Source organism: Chelonia mydas, chromosome 3 (assembly GCF_015237465.2).
Source record: "Chelonia mydas isolate rCheMyd1 chromosome 3, rCheMyd1.pri.v2, whole genome shotgun sequence".
Lineage (NCBI taxonomy): Eukaryota > Metazoa > Chordata > Testudines > Cheloniidae > Chelonia > Chelonia mydas.
In genome coordinates, this window is record NC_057851.1 from 158,366,519 (window position 1) to 158,380,852 (window position 14,334).

The 14,334-nt window shown below is 36.4% G+C and overlaps 1 protein-coding gene across 4 annotated transcripts in view; it reads left to right on the plus strand.

The window, feature by feature from the left end:
• Positions 1-14,334, plus strand: part of GPATCH2 (G-patch domain containing 2) — a 179,973-nt gene that overhangs the window by 39,150 nt on the left and 126,489 nt on the right. Inside the window, exon 6 of one of the 4 annotated variants that reach the window (XR_005224851.2) lies at positions 9,189-9,353. The exons of the other annotated variants lie outside the window; for them this stretch is intronic. The gene's annotated coding sequence lies outside the window, so the exon portion shown is untranslated. The remainder of the gene's footprint in view (positions 1-9,188; positions 9,354-14,334) is intronic. 4 annotated transcript variants of the gene reach the window in all.

The window sequence follows — 14,334 nt, forward strand, 5'->3', positions numbered from 1 at the left end:
ACTTTTTACATTGGCAGCGATTCCTGGAATTTATTACGCGCTGAAACGGTAAACTGCTGTTGGATGGTGGGACTGAAAGAGTTGTTTGGCCACCTGCTCCTGGAAGAAAATGAAGAAAACAGATCACAGTCTGACGAGGAATTCGAGGGATTTACAGTGGAGGAAGTTGGAAGAACAGACATGGAGTGGATGGAGGAGCTGTGCTAGCAACTGTCCAGGCTCGGGGTAACTGTTCTGCCACAAAATATCAAGTCCTGGATAAGAGGCGACGATGAAGTAGAAGAATTTTGTCCTGTTCCTGAAAGTCTAATGGATGACCAAATTCTTCAGGAAGTACGACCAAACAACATTCCAGAAGCTGAAGAATTGGCCTTCACTGTGGAAGAAGAAGAGGAAGATGAAGTGGACGTTGTTCCAACATCAACTGCCACAGTAGCCAGCTTAGAGATTGCTTTGAGATGGTTTGAGATGCAAGATGTTGAGCGTATAAAAAATTATGCAGCTATGTAGTCTTTTGCAGTTTGCTAAGCGAAAGCGGCACAGCAGCAAGAAGTAAAAGCAACTTACTGACTTTTTAATGTCTACTTTAAATCTCTAATAAAGCAATACTTTTTTTCTCATTTATTGTTTTCTTCCAGTAGGAGTTTATTTTCTAAGGTTTTCTATACTTTATGGATGTGACGTTTACTGTATACAGTAATTTCATTTTAATGCGGTCCCCGCTGTAACATGGTACTTGGCATGGATCCCAAATCCCACGTTCTAGCGAGGGTCCGGTGTAGTACTTCACATGTCTCTATTGAATTTCATCTGGTTGATTTTGGACTAATTCTCTAATTTATCAATGTCTTTTTTGAATTCTAATCCTGTACTCAAGTGCTTTCAACCCCTCTCAACTTGGTGTCTTCTGCAAATGTTATAAGCACTCTCTTTACTCCATTATCCAAGTCATTAGTATTAATTCTTTAATACTACAGGTTTTCAGGATACTACGTCTAGCTATATCATCACATATGTTACTTTCTCTTGGATCCCCATCAAGTTACCAAAGATATTTCGGTATTTAATAAAATGATGTAATGAGTCTGACATTCACATTTATTAGAATTGTGAATCCATATTCTGCTTCTCTTTATTCAGTTACATATTTTTGGTATCATAGTAAAAGGTGGATCCAGTTTTCCTGCACTGGATCAAAATGGTATGTTTTTGTTCAGTCTACCAGATGTCTAATTTTTAGTTTCAGTTACTGATATGTTAGTAAAAGGCTTAATTGATGAAAGAAAAAATAAGTACTATGAACTAAAGGTACTAGAAATTGATAGTTCTTACTGTTGTTGGGTGGGGGAAGCTTTTCAAATGTTTTTGCTCATCTTGATGCTCATTGTGTTGATATAATCATCATTTTCTGTGGAAGTTTTCTAGTGAAATGAGTGTGAATGTTAAAATATTGATGCTCCTGTTCTTGGCCCTTGCTATTGCCAAACTCCACTTGGCTCCAGATACAGCCTATTTCCTGAAAAGTGAAGTAATCGTGATGAACTTTGAGTTCTCTAAGTATTGATTGTGCCTCTTGCTAACTCTGCTTTCTTTTTGGCCTGGCATCTAGGAAATGACAGCAGTAGACTAAGCTTTAAAAAGAATTGACCTATACAAGCTGCACTTCCTGTGGGCTCTGCCATATCTTCCTCCCTATTCCTAGTCTCTGGTCCTGGAATTGATAGTAAGATAAGCCTATTTCAGGCCCTGAGCTCACTCAGAATTGCTGCTATGCTGCTGTTTGTCTGTCTGGTTTTGGCTGAATTCTGCTGTGCTATGTAAGCTCTTTTGAATATAGCCGTGACATCCATATTTCTTATATGGTCTTGTGTTTATTGTTTAGGAGACACAATAAATGAGGAAAGTTAAATCTGAGAGGTGTGTTTCCTCAAGATCTGGTTGAAGAGCACTTCTGCTTCAATTTCCTTTGGTTTCTTTGCTTTTCTTTTTTAAGATATGGTCCAAGCAGGACACAGGTTTCTCAGGAAAATCTTAGCAGAAGCCTCGAGATGATGTGTGCTCAGAGAAGAAACCTCCAGCTCAGTTTTGGAGAGGCTCATATCTCTTGGGTGCCATTTCATGATTTTGAGGGACTCCTCTATGTGGGTTTGGGTCAGGAATATCTGTGCACTTTTTCTTGTTTGCTGTGAGAATTTTTATGAGAGCAAACTTAAGTGCTTCTGCTCCTAATGTTTCTATAATTGAAGAACTGATAGAATTTCTTTAGAGATTTCTAAAAATATGTTTCTTGTTAAAATAACTTGAAAATTGTGTTAAATGGTGGTAGAGCTATAACAGGGGCTGCTATCCAAAGGAATATTTCCTTGCAACCTTTGATTGGGTATTAAAAAATTCAATTAAAGAACAAAAAAGATTGAGGATTGTAAGTCTGAAGAAAAGGTTTTGAGAGAGAGGATCTAGTAGTAAGTGTCGTGATTAAAAGAGAACTGTACCCATTTTTCTCAAACCAGAAGTATATTTCACAAAATGAAATGCACCTGTCACCATGAATAAATTCTGAAATGAATTTTCCTTAAAACTTTCATTGACCTAGCTGAGCTACTACTCGGGTATCATTTCTGATTGTCATGATGAGAGCCCAATAGAATACTGTTAATGACTTTTTTCCTAACCCGTGTTTAAAAACAGCTTAGTTGACCCATCATAAAATTAACTTTAATTATAATGGTGCCTTGTTATCCCATAGACCCATTGTTCTCAAACTGATACACAAATAGTAAGCGGGTTGGTTTAAAGTACAATGTCAGAATAAGAATCAGTTATAACTTTACTGATTAAAATGTTGAAGGCGGTCCTCTAAGTAACTTGAGTTTTAGATACGATAAAGCTTAAAAAAATCTCTCCACCTTATGTTACTTGGCTTCCTTCGCCCACCTTGACCTTTACTAGTCAGGGTCTTGTCTGAGGGAGACCATAGCCTTTTTTGTGCCAGTGATCCCACAAACAGGCAGAAGAAGTACTGTACCCTTTCTCTGCTCCCCTGAGGTCATAATTCATGAGCCAAACAGTTGCCACAAAAATCAGATACCAAATTCAGTTTGCCAACAAACACTAATTTTGTTTAAATCAATTCCAAAATACAGTGAAAAATCATAAAGTTAAAAGTAGTTAAAGTAACAGATTACTCAGCTGACTTTATAGCCAAAGGGCATTTAATGATGCATGGAACATGTCTTTTTTTTTCTTCTACTCCATTTCTTCCACGGTCACCACAAACCATTACTGCTTCTGAGTCAGTCCATTTAACCAGAAAGAGACCTAACTCTTAAATAAATTGAAATAGTGGTCACTTACGAAATTTTGGAAACTGCCCTACCAGGTAATAAAAATCTACAATATACATTTGACTCATTTGCATAAAAGTTGGGTCTGGTTTAATTGAAAATGTGAGATCTGGAACAAAGAACTTACATTTTTTGGCAGGGGGTGGAGAAGAATAATGAAACCCAGGTAAAAAAATGAGAATACTATATCTCTAATTGGGAGTTATTACAAGGAGGTTTTGTACATCAAAAAACTGAGGCCATGAAAATGTCATAAAACATAATAATATTAGGTATTCCAGAATTTTTGGAAGTGGAGTTCTTTGGAGTTATATGTGTTTAATATCCTTACAAATTTTAATTTTCCCCACCACTTATGTATTCTAAGGTTATTTTGTATACTGAAATCTGCAACAGTGAAATCATAATCTGGTTTCTTTCTCTCATGGGTGTGGGAATGTATTGTGATTACAGAAGGCAAAGGAAGAATAATATATAAAGTTTACATAAAAATACTTTTTTACTTTTTCTTGGTATTATGCCATGTTCCATTTTCCCCCTTTCTTGTATTTTGTGTGGCGTCTACCCAGACTGTAAACTCGGGATGTGGACAGTGTCTTTAAACATGCCAGTAAAACACCAAGTACAATTGGTGCTTAACAAAAAGTAAGTCTGACTAACATGTCAGTTAGTTGCTATTTTGTAGAGATAACAACTCTATATTACCATGCAACTGCAGGTAGGCCTTTCCATGCAGCACTGATTAAGATACAAAAATATATTTCTAAGCACAACTGCGTAATACCAATTATTAAAATCATCAATATTGTACAGCTGGTGAAGTTCATATTGGACATTCTGGTTAAAGTTCAACTGTTAAAGTAATAATAAATCAAATCATTTACTATTTAAAATATTAAACAATAACTTTCTTCTGTGAGCCTAACATTAATGCCATGTTGGAAACTGGTTTAAAATCTCTTCTAGTACAGTACCAAAAAGGGCATAACAGGGCTTAAATTCTCCGATTATTTCCCAGAGCCCCCCACACCCCCCCATTCGGGGCCCAGGTGTCAGGTGTGGGGTTGGGAGGCTCCAGGCTTTAGGCCCCAGAGAGGGCGGAGAGAGATGCGTCCGAGCTCCCAAGGGATTTGAAAATATTTATCAGAGTTCTGCTCCAGGCAGCTCCGGCTGTATTTAAACCCTGGGCATAACTTTTCATTAAGGTGGTTGCTTCCAGGACTAGTCTCAGAAATTCCAGATGGGCTTATTACATTTTTGACAACATATGTTAGAAATTTATTCAGGGTGACAAGCTCTTTTAATTTATCTTAACTTGGCCACACAAATTAACTTTTACAATTACTCTATAGTTTACTTCTAAACCAGGGTATACCGAATGTTTGATCTTTCTTTGCCCTTGAATGAGCATCTTTCTCGTGGAACAGCTTCAGTCTGTTTTTAAAACTACTATCATAGTTATGTCTGTGAAGAGAAGAATAGTTACTTCCGATTTTGATATTAGAATTAGAAACAAGATGATTTCCCAATTTCTGCAATTTACCATAAAAAAGAAACACTTTGTCTTCCTCCAGTAGCTGTTTTCCAGGTTTCTAGAATTTGCCACTAACTTTTGGTTCTGAGACTGTTAGTGTATCTTTATGGTGGTTTTTTCATGTGTTTTGTTGGATTTCAGAAAATTAAACCTTAATGCAAGCTCTTCATCTCTGGACATACAGTACTCAATATAAAAACTTCTTTTCTTCTTTTTTCTTTTTTCTTTTTAATTTTGCCATTTGTCTTTTCTGAGAAGATTCTTATAAATAACTGCTTAGCAGCAGCGGCATCTTGTAAAATTAACTGTAAATTAATAGCCTTTTGTCTCTGAATGTGGAGATACAGATCATGTTTTCTGTGTTGTCCTTTGGAAAGGATGTGACATTGTAGAAGAACTCATTTATTCTTTTGTTGGCTAAAGCAAAGAAACCTTACAAATAGTGCACTTCCTAAAATGCTTAAAAGGCAGAAAGCCAAAGTTGAAGTTGTTGGTAGCATTATTCTGATGGCCTATAAAACCCACTGTCTTCCTGTTTGACTTCAGATACCTAATATCAGGAAAGCTCAAGATCAGTTAGGGGTGGAACAAATTAAAGTAGCATGTAACAAGACCGTATTTGTCATGAGCTAAATTTTCAATTGAAAGTCAATTGGAGGAATTTACATAGAAAACTAATGTGCTCTAATCTTTACTGCATGGGGACTAAGAACTAGGAGATCTGAGTTCTGTTCCAAAAACTGCTATTGACTTCTTTTGTGATGGTGCCAAGTCCATTTGATCTCTGTCGTAAGTTTCCCCATCTGTAAAATAGACCTGTTTGCCCTTGGTAAAGAAGTTAATTGCGCTTTGGTTTTGTTCCTGTGAAATGTTAAAGATACAAAGCTGTAGTGGCTGAGCAAAGATGTTATTGAATCATTCTTTTTGGGCCTATCGTGGGCTTCTCTGGGGGGAAGCATGCTTTAATGTTCCTTACAGTTGCTGATGGGAAGTTGTTTCCCCATGTGCTAGATCGTAGCAAGGGGAGGGCCCCTTGGGCACACCTGGCCAATTGTCCACACCCCACGGGTGTTATGGAGTATCTCTGGCAGTGCTAACCTATCTCAGTGGCACTTGGGCTTTGTCTGTAAAACCCAAGTCTGTTCCCCAAGAGTCTGGTGATATTGTATATTTTCTTAATTCCCCTTCAGTTTTGAGGAAAACTGGCAACCCCTGTAAAATAGCTATGTAGTTACCTTGTATTGGTGTTTTGTTAGATTTCTGATCCACTAAAGAAATGGTGGGAGCTCTTCTGTTAATCCATTTTTATCTCAGGTATGAGCCTTAGAACCAAGGACAGCACACTTTCAACTTTGGCATTATATACACTCAGTATTTCTCTCGACTATAGTTATCAGTGGCCAGCCACCAGTATACCTGATCTGGGGCAAACCACAAAACTGTTGGCAAAGCCAATAGAAACTGTGATTTGATTGGTGCAGGTTTACCCTGGTTTCAAGCAGTGATAAGCTGCATGGAACAAATAATGGCTTAAGGTGATACAGTAGAACCTCAGAGTTACGAACACCTCGGGCATGGAGGATGTTCATAACTCTGAAAATATTCATAACTTTGAACAAAACGTTATTGTTCTTTCAAAAGTTTACAACTGAACATTGACTTAATACAGCTTTGAAACTTCACTGTGCAGAAGAAAAATGCTGCTTTCCCTTTATTCTTTTAGTAGTTTAACAGAGTACTGTACTGCATTTGCTTTTGTGTGTGTGTGTGTCTGCTGCCGCCTAATTGCGTACTTCTGGTTCGAAATGAGATGTGGTTGATTTGCCAATTCATAACTCTGAGGTTCTGCTGTATTAGTTTGTCTGCTGTGAGGTTATGAACTGGTATATAGCCACCAGTGGCTAAAATGCCTAACCTAGACAAGGCCTGTTGAAATGCGTGCTTTCCACACTCATAATACTGTGTAGAACTCCAAGGATTTTATTACAGTATTGTGTTCCTGTGCATTTCCTTTTTGTTTTCCAGAGCTGTACTAGCAGCTGAGCTATTGATACTTTTTTCCTGATTTGATTAGACATCATGTGTTTCAGCTGTCCTTTTATATAAAGGAGCCTTAAATGTGTGGCCATGATATCCAAACTGGGAATTAGAATGTTTCATAATTTGGATTGTGATTTAAAGTGATATCAGTTTATATTTTTGCTTTTGTACATATATAGTATAGTGTATATTTTTATTATGCACTGTTTTTAATGTGTGTGCAATACACACACGCTACAAAATACCATGCAGGAGGCAGCTCTGAGGGTGATGAATGAAACTAAACCTTGAGCGTAATCTTTACAGTTTGTCATTTGGAGACATATCTAGGGGCTCAGAAAATAGAGTAAATTTATTCGAGTTAATCTAGTACTGTAGCATGTAATGGGCAAATGAGGCCACAGTTGAAATGCTGTGGTCAGTTTGTCACTTTTTTAGTGCAAGCTATGTTATGAAAATGAGATAAATGCTCTTCTACTATAACGCCTTGATTTTTTTGGGGACGTGTGACTTTAGTTATTCAGACGTAAAGAAAGCTAAATGATGATATATTAAGGGTCAGATATTCAGTCAATATCCTTAACTGAGCCTACAATCATTTACAAGTGCTTCAGTTTTGCACCCACAAACTTGTCGATCTAATTTTCAGGCCCACTGAAAATTTGGTCTTAGAAGCCTTAAATGGGGAGGAAAGACTTAAGAAACAAGTTGTGAAATTCAGACTTAAACATGGCTTGCAAATAAAGTGTGTGTGTGTGTGTTATATATGAAATTAAACATTCAGTTTCCCAAACACTGAAGCAAAGGAAAATTGACTATCCACTGAGAGTAAACTTTTTTCTTGCAGTGTTTAAAATTCTTTGAGCCAAATCCCCCTGCTAACCTCAAAAACAGCAACGTCACCCACTTTGTATTTCTCCTGACTTTAACCATCCTGCTAACTTTTGGGCCAACATAGCTACAACAATGCTGAATCCTGTTAACTTTCGGTATTTGGCATGTACAGTAGCTCTACATGTTGTTTAATTTTTAAAATACAGGTCACCCTTCAGGCTGAAACTAATCTTTAACTTACTTAGTACTGACTTCTCTGGGATTCAGTCACTGAACCCAAGTTTGCAGTCTTTATTCATGGAAGTAATTGAGATCCAAGGGACTACTTCATGACGAAGGATTGCAAGATTGAGATCTCTGCGCCAGCAATTTTTAAACAGTAATGCAAATGTATAATGATGAAACATGGGCCTTATGTAGCCTTTTTCATGTTCTACTCCTGGGGAAATTCTGCTTTACTTCACACGTGCAGAGTTCATGTCCCCTGTAGGTCCCACCCCACAGCTGAATATACATTCTGCTGGAGAGGCACTACAATTACACCTTTTGCCTACCAGGGGCTTCTGTGGTGCCAGAAGAGAAGGTAGCTGGCTCCGGTTGGGAGCAAACAGCCTGGGAAGAGGGAAGGGGTGAGAGGCTGCTTTCCTCACAGCAGGGCCAGGTGAGGAGACATGTGACGGACAGCACGGGGCACACAGGGCTGCTGGGGGTCATACTGAGTGGCTTTCAGAAAGGCTAGTGTGGGGGAGACTGATTGTGGTGGGGGCACAGGAGCATTGAGCCAGGGGCTGAATGGGAGGGTGCTGTGGGACCACATGAGGAGGGAGGTGTAGGGGGGAGGAGAGCTACAGGGAGATATGGGGACAGGGGCAGATGTGCTGACTGAATGGGAGAGGCAAGGAGTCAGCCAGGGTCTGCATGGGGGAAGCGCCCCAACTCCCTAACAATCCTTCCTCCTCTCTGCCCCCCCAAAACCTGTTCCATATTTCACCCACTCACACCCAACAAACCTTGAGGTTCACTCCTAGGCTCCTTCCCGCTTCCTCAGCTCCTCCGTTACCCTAGATTCCCCCAAGCCTTTACACTGCTTCTGAGGGATGCGGGAAATATGTTTCTGTATTGTAGTTTAAATGAATTATTATTATACAAAGTTCTGTCTTAATATGCCTAGTAAGGACTATTTGTCAAAAAAAAAAATTAATACTTGAATTTTTGTTGTCTGTATTGTTACAGACATACTTGCTGACAGTTATTTTGAAATAAATTATCGAAGTAGTTGAAGTTGGCATGATTATATTGTGTTATTTTGACAAATAAAATATGCAGAATTTTGCAGAATTTAATTTTTTGGTGCAGAATTCCCCCAGGAGTAATGTTCAGAGCTCTTTTTAATTCCTGTATTAGATAGGTAGGTCAGTATTTTACCTATTTTACAGATGCAGAAACAGAGGAAGAAGTTGTGACTTTCCCAAGACCACAGAAGGTGTCTTTGTCAAGCCTTGATTGGCACTCAGGACTTTTTCATTACTGTCCATGCCACCTGCCATACCACTTTATTCAGTGGTTCTGGATATCATACAAGCTAAGCTGCTTCAGTCAGGGTGAGTACTAGTGTGGGTGACTTCCAAGGAACATACAGTAATGCAGAAAGATAGAGGGAAAAGTAATGAATCATCTGAGTCAGCACTGAACCAGTGTAACAATATGTCATTAGAGACATTATGTTGCAAAAGGTGAAAACTTTCACATGAGATGTAAAGCTGAGGTTCTGACCACTTGTACTGACTAATACGAAGTGTTAATCTTAATATTCTGCCCAGATTCCAGCACTGGTAACCATTCTGCCTCTTGAAATTCTTCCTGCAACTTCAGGGATATGGTGGTGCTCATATTTTGTGGAGGGTTGGTATGAGGTGATAAACAGTTTCTGCTTACCAGTAGTGGATGCTGTGATATTTACTTGAATTCAATAGGGCCCTTTCGTCCTTCATTGGCTTATAGATGTATTTGATTAATGTTACAACCATTTGGGATCTTCAGATGGAAGGAGTTTCAGAAGTGAATATTATTTTATATTAATATATTCTATATTTAGCCAATAGCAAAAATCAAGATAGAATAAAGAATTATGTAGACTGATGTAGTAATTTTTAAAAAGAAAATATGATAAATAAGCAACCATGCAGTGGAAAGCTAATTACATGGAGGACTCTTAGTAAACTAATAATCCTAGATTTGACGGTTTGTCACTGGAAAGTGAAAATCGTTGTAGCATAGTACTTGTATGTTGGTGTTGTACATTGGCTTTTCCATTTGTAATGCCAGAATAATCTATTTGAAAACGTATTAATATCAGTGTTTTCTGTATTGACACCATATGAGTTTTCAGACTCCATGTTGTAACCATGGATGGCTAGAGAACAAATACAAATAGTTAATGCAGTTCAAAAAAACTGCTCTATTTGGCCCCTTGCAATTTGAGTCCCTTGAGTGAATTACAGACTTAAACTGACTTTTGAACAATATTTTTTCTATAGATGGGGTTTTTTTGTTGACTTTAGAACCACCATTTACAATTATCAAAATAACTTAGTTATAACTATTTGAGTCATTTTCATTATTGCTGTAACACTGACATGGCATCTCTTCAAATTATTAAAAAGCAAGGAAATTTAACTTTTCTTCAATTCTCAGAATTGAGAAATATGTATTTATCCATTTATTTTCTAATTTACTGTCATCTTTTGAATAACCATTATGTCAACCTTCCTTTTTATATTAAAACCTTTTATAAAATAATCCACCAAGTGAATAGTTTTAGATCAAATGCCTAGACTGTCCAGATGGGTTGCTTATTTCTACGTAACATTTAAAGCTTTCTTACTATTTATTGATAGGATATACAGTAAAACCAAATTATGAGACTGTCATGAGTAGAAAACTTCTTTGTACAAATATTATGTCCCAATTTATTGTGAGATGTTTAAGGGACACTATTAATTTGAAATCTAGGAAATATAATACAACTGAGTTAAAAGTAGTACCAGGTACTACCCCTTGCCCTCAAAAGTCTTGGGAGTCTTGCAAAGTTTGTATTTTTTAGTCATATTCTGTTTTTTAAAGAAAATGGTTTATTCTCACATGTTACTTTGTGACAGACCTTCATAAACAGGGAAATAGAGTGACAATGCAGGGAAAAGAAATAAACAAGGTCAGATTAGAGTTCTGTCCAGTACATAAAGAAAATAAATAGAATTTTTTTCTCTGATCTTTCAGGCCTAGTCATTTTAGATGTTATTTTATAGTTAGGTTTAAAAAAAACAAAATCAGAAGTGTGGGATTTTTTAAGTACCGCATTGGTTTAACTTTTTTTTAACAAACTATAATCATATATGTAACTGTTTGTGAAACGTGAAAGACAATTTACAGTATATAGAATAAATTTAAGAATTTATTACTTGAAGGAGGTTATCATAAGGCAGATTTTCTATAGCAAAAAAACTAGTCTGAGCAACAGAAAAAGAATGAGACTGAAACAAAAACTGAATTTTTCCAAAAAGTCAGAAAACCATTTAAGTATTACACCGAACATATATTTTGGTCTACATTCAGCGTTTTTGTTTGGAAGACTAGGATAAGTATCTTATTTTTAAGAGTCTGACAGTATAATCATAGAGTTTGCTTCTTTATCATGCTGTGTACAATGTTAAAGAATTGAGAGGAGTTTACTGTGCTTTTCTCAGTGGCATTTAAGCTAATCACTATCCGATCTTTGTCTTAACCGCTATTAAGTGAGATTTTATTTCAGGTTTATATATGCATTTTTTTTCATTTCATGTTTATTACAATGGTTTTAGGGGGAAATGATTTAGGGAAACAAATATATTAAGACTGTGATACTTTATTTAATGCTTTAGTTTTTATTGTATTTGGTGTTAAATATTACTAAAAACCAGAAATTTTTAGAAAATATTTTGGGGTTTGATGGATTAGTACTCTTGAAAGGGAAACAAAACACTAAATATTTCTAATCCTGCATTATTTACCGCATGGGTGGTTAAATGCTACTTTAAGCCTCATAAAATTAAAAGGGAGAAATCTGCCAACTGTAGCAGGAATTGGATTTAGGAAGAGTGGTACAGAGCCAAAATATTGCTACAGAATTAAATGTCAAAAATCTTCTTTAATAGTAGATATATAGTTCACAGTGCTTGGTTATGATTAATACATTTAATCTAAATCACTGAAAGTTGCTCTCTCCTTTTCCATAAAATACAATAGGACACAAATCAGTTTTACTGTAGGTGGATAACAATTGGAAAATAATGCATCTTCCCGCCCAATAAATTGTCAGTTATACCTTTTAACTAAAATCAATTCATCTTTCCAAAATTTATTACAATTTCTAATACTAAATCTTCTCAAATGTTTATTCATTTGCTTTTTGATACATTTGTGCCACTTTTGCTATGGTCTAATGTTTTTTCTTTTGATTCATTGTAAATTAGAAAATCTATTTGGAGTCAGTTTTCTAGTTAAGAAGTTAAAATCTATAACCCAGCCATTTTTTCAAAGTCTCCTTTACACATTTTAATACCCTTGAACTTGAACTTAGATACAATCCAGTAAATTCTGATCAGAAGGTGATTAAAAGACTTTTGAATGTAACTTCTTGACTAAGGGCCAGATTCATAAAACAAGCACTTACGAGGTTATTAGGTGATTTTGCCACAGACCTTTTCCTTGAGTCAAATAGGAAAAATGAAACAGTTATAGAAAATGAGCAAATATGTAGGTTTTAGTCAAAGGATTTTAATACAGACAAGCAGAAATGCCCTTTTGAATTAGGATCCAGCTGTGATCATACACAGTGAGGTAGCATAAACCTCATTTTGTTGTCCTTTCGCAGAAGTGAGACAGTAGTAACACTATAGAAAATGTTTTCTCCTGTGCTTACTGCTCCCAAAATATTGGCATCGACTTTTTAATGCTTTTAAAATATTTAAAATTAGCTCAGATGGAAAAAAAAACATGTTTTGGAAAAAAGTGCTGGTTCATTTACGAAATCTTGTAATTGTCCTCTGACCGATCTGACACTTGTAGTGTGAAATTCTAGGTTCATTTTTCAGCACATTTTCCTGGTGGAACCTTCAATATCTTGGCATTTAAAGTGGGGTGGGGGTGGGGGTGGGAGGGAATGGCACTTCTCTATAAATATTAAAAAGTTGTAGGAAAGGTAGTTTCAAATTATTTTTTAAAAAATCCTCCAAAACATTTCCTTCTTTCCCAGCCCATTAATACTACTTATGACAGTTCCCAGTCAGTTGTTTTTTGTTTTTTTGTTACAAGAACTGTGGATGAAAAGCTCGGCATTATGTATAATTTACTACTTGATATAAACTGTAGCTTCCATGATACCTGATCATGTTTTGCTTATACTATAAATGTCAAAATGTCTACACAACAGGGAATGTTAGAAAACACTTCGGACACAACTGTGAAGAAAAGTGACACGTTCATATTTGAACTTGATCTACTGTATCACTTATTGGAAAATTTGTTTAGCTGATAGCATCTTGGGTGTTAAAATGATTGATTTCAGAGTTAAAAAAATCATTTGTGTGGATGAATTAGAATTAATTAATTTTACTAATTACACAGATGTTTTTTTGGGCAAAGATCAGACATTAATTACAGGTCTTACCTGTTCATCTAAAAATAGTGTCAATATGTTCAGGGCTGTCTTTTTAAAAGTTGATTTATTTTTATTTATTTATTTATTTATTTATTTTGGTGTGGAAGTAAAATGACATCCTTGACGTGTTGAGCCTTAATTAGCATAGTTCTATTCACATGATGGTGTACTAATAAAATGAAAACATCTAGGTCTGCAAAATAATTGTTGTATTTATAAAGTGCCCCAAGAGCAAATTAGATTAATACTACCATTTTGTAATTTCAAAATCAATCTTACCTGGTTTCTGTATTTCTAATTAGTATAGAGCCGTATGTGCACAGTGTTTTACAAACATAAGGAGACAAAATTCCTGCACCAAGGAGCTAACAGTGAAATGCCCCAGTCCTGTGCAGAGTCCCAGTAGGATTGTAAATGGAGGTAGGAGGCGGTGTTTGCAGAGCCCTTTGCAGAATGGCAGATGACATAGGAGTTCTAAGACACTGCAACATAACAAGGAGTCAGTGAGGAAGGAACAAGAGGGAGATTTGTGCTGTGGGAGTATTTTTATTTTTCTGTTATTAAATTAACGTTGTTGAGCTGTCCTGTTTTGGATTGTTTTAAATATCTACATATCATGATCAGGTATTGGTGTGGCAGTGAACAACACCTGTGTGTGGGGTTAATGGTGCGAAGGCAAGCGAGGAAAATTGAGTTTTGAGGAATTATTGAAAGTAATAGAGTGAGGATGCATGACATACAGATAGAGTAAAGCTGTTCCAGGCCTAGGAGATGCCATGAACAAAGGTGCAAATCATGGGTGGAAAGAAAGTAAGGAAGCATCGGTGTGAGTGGAGTTGAATATTTTATGGCGTAAATTAAAAAAAAACAAAAAGCAGAAAATGCAA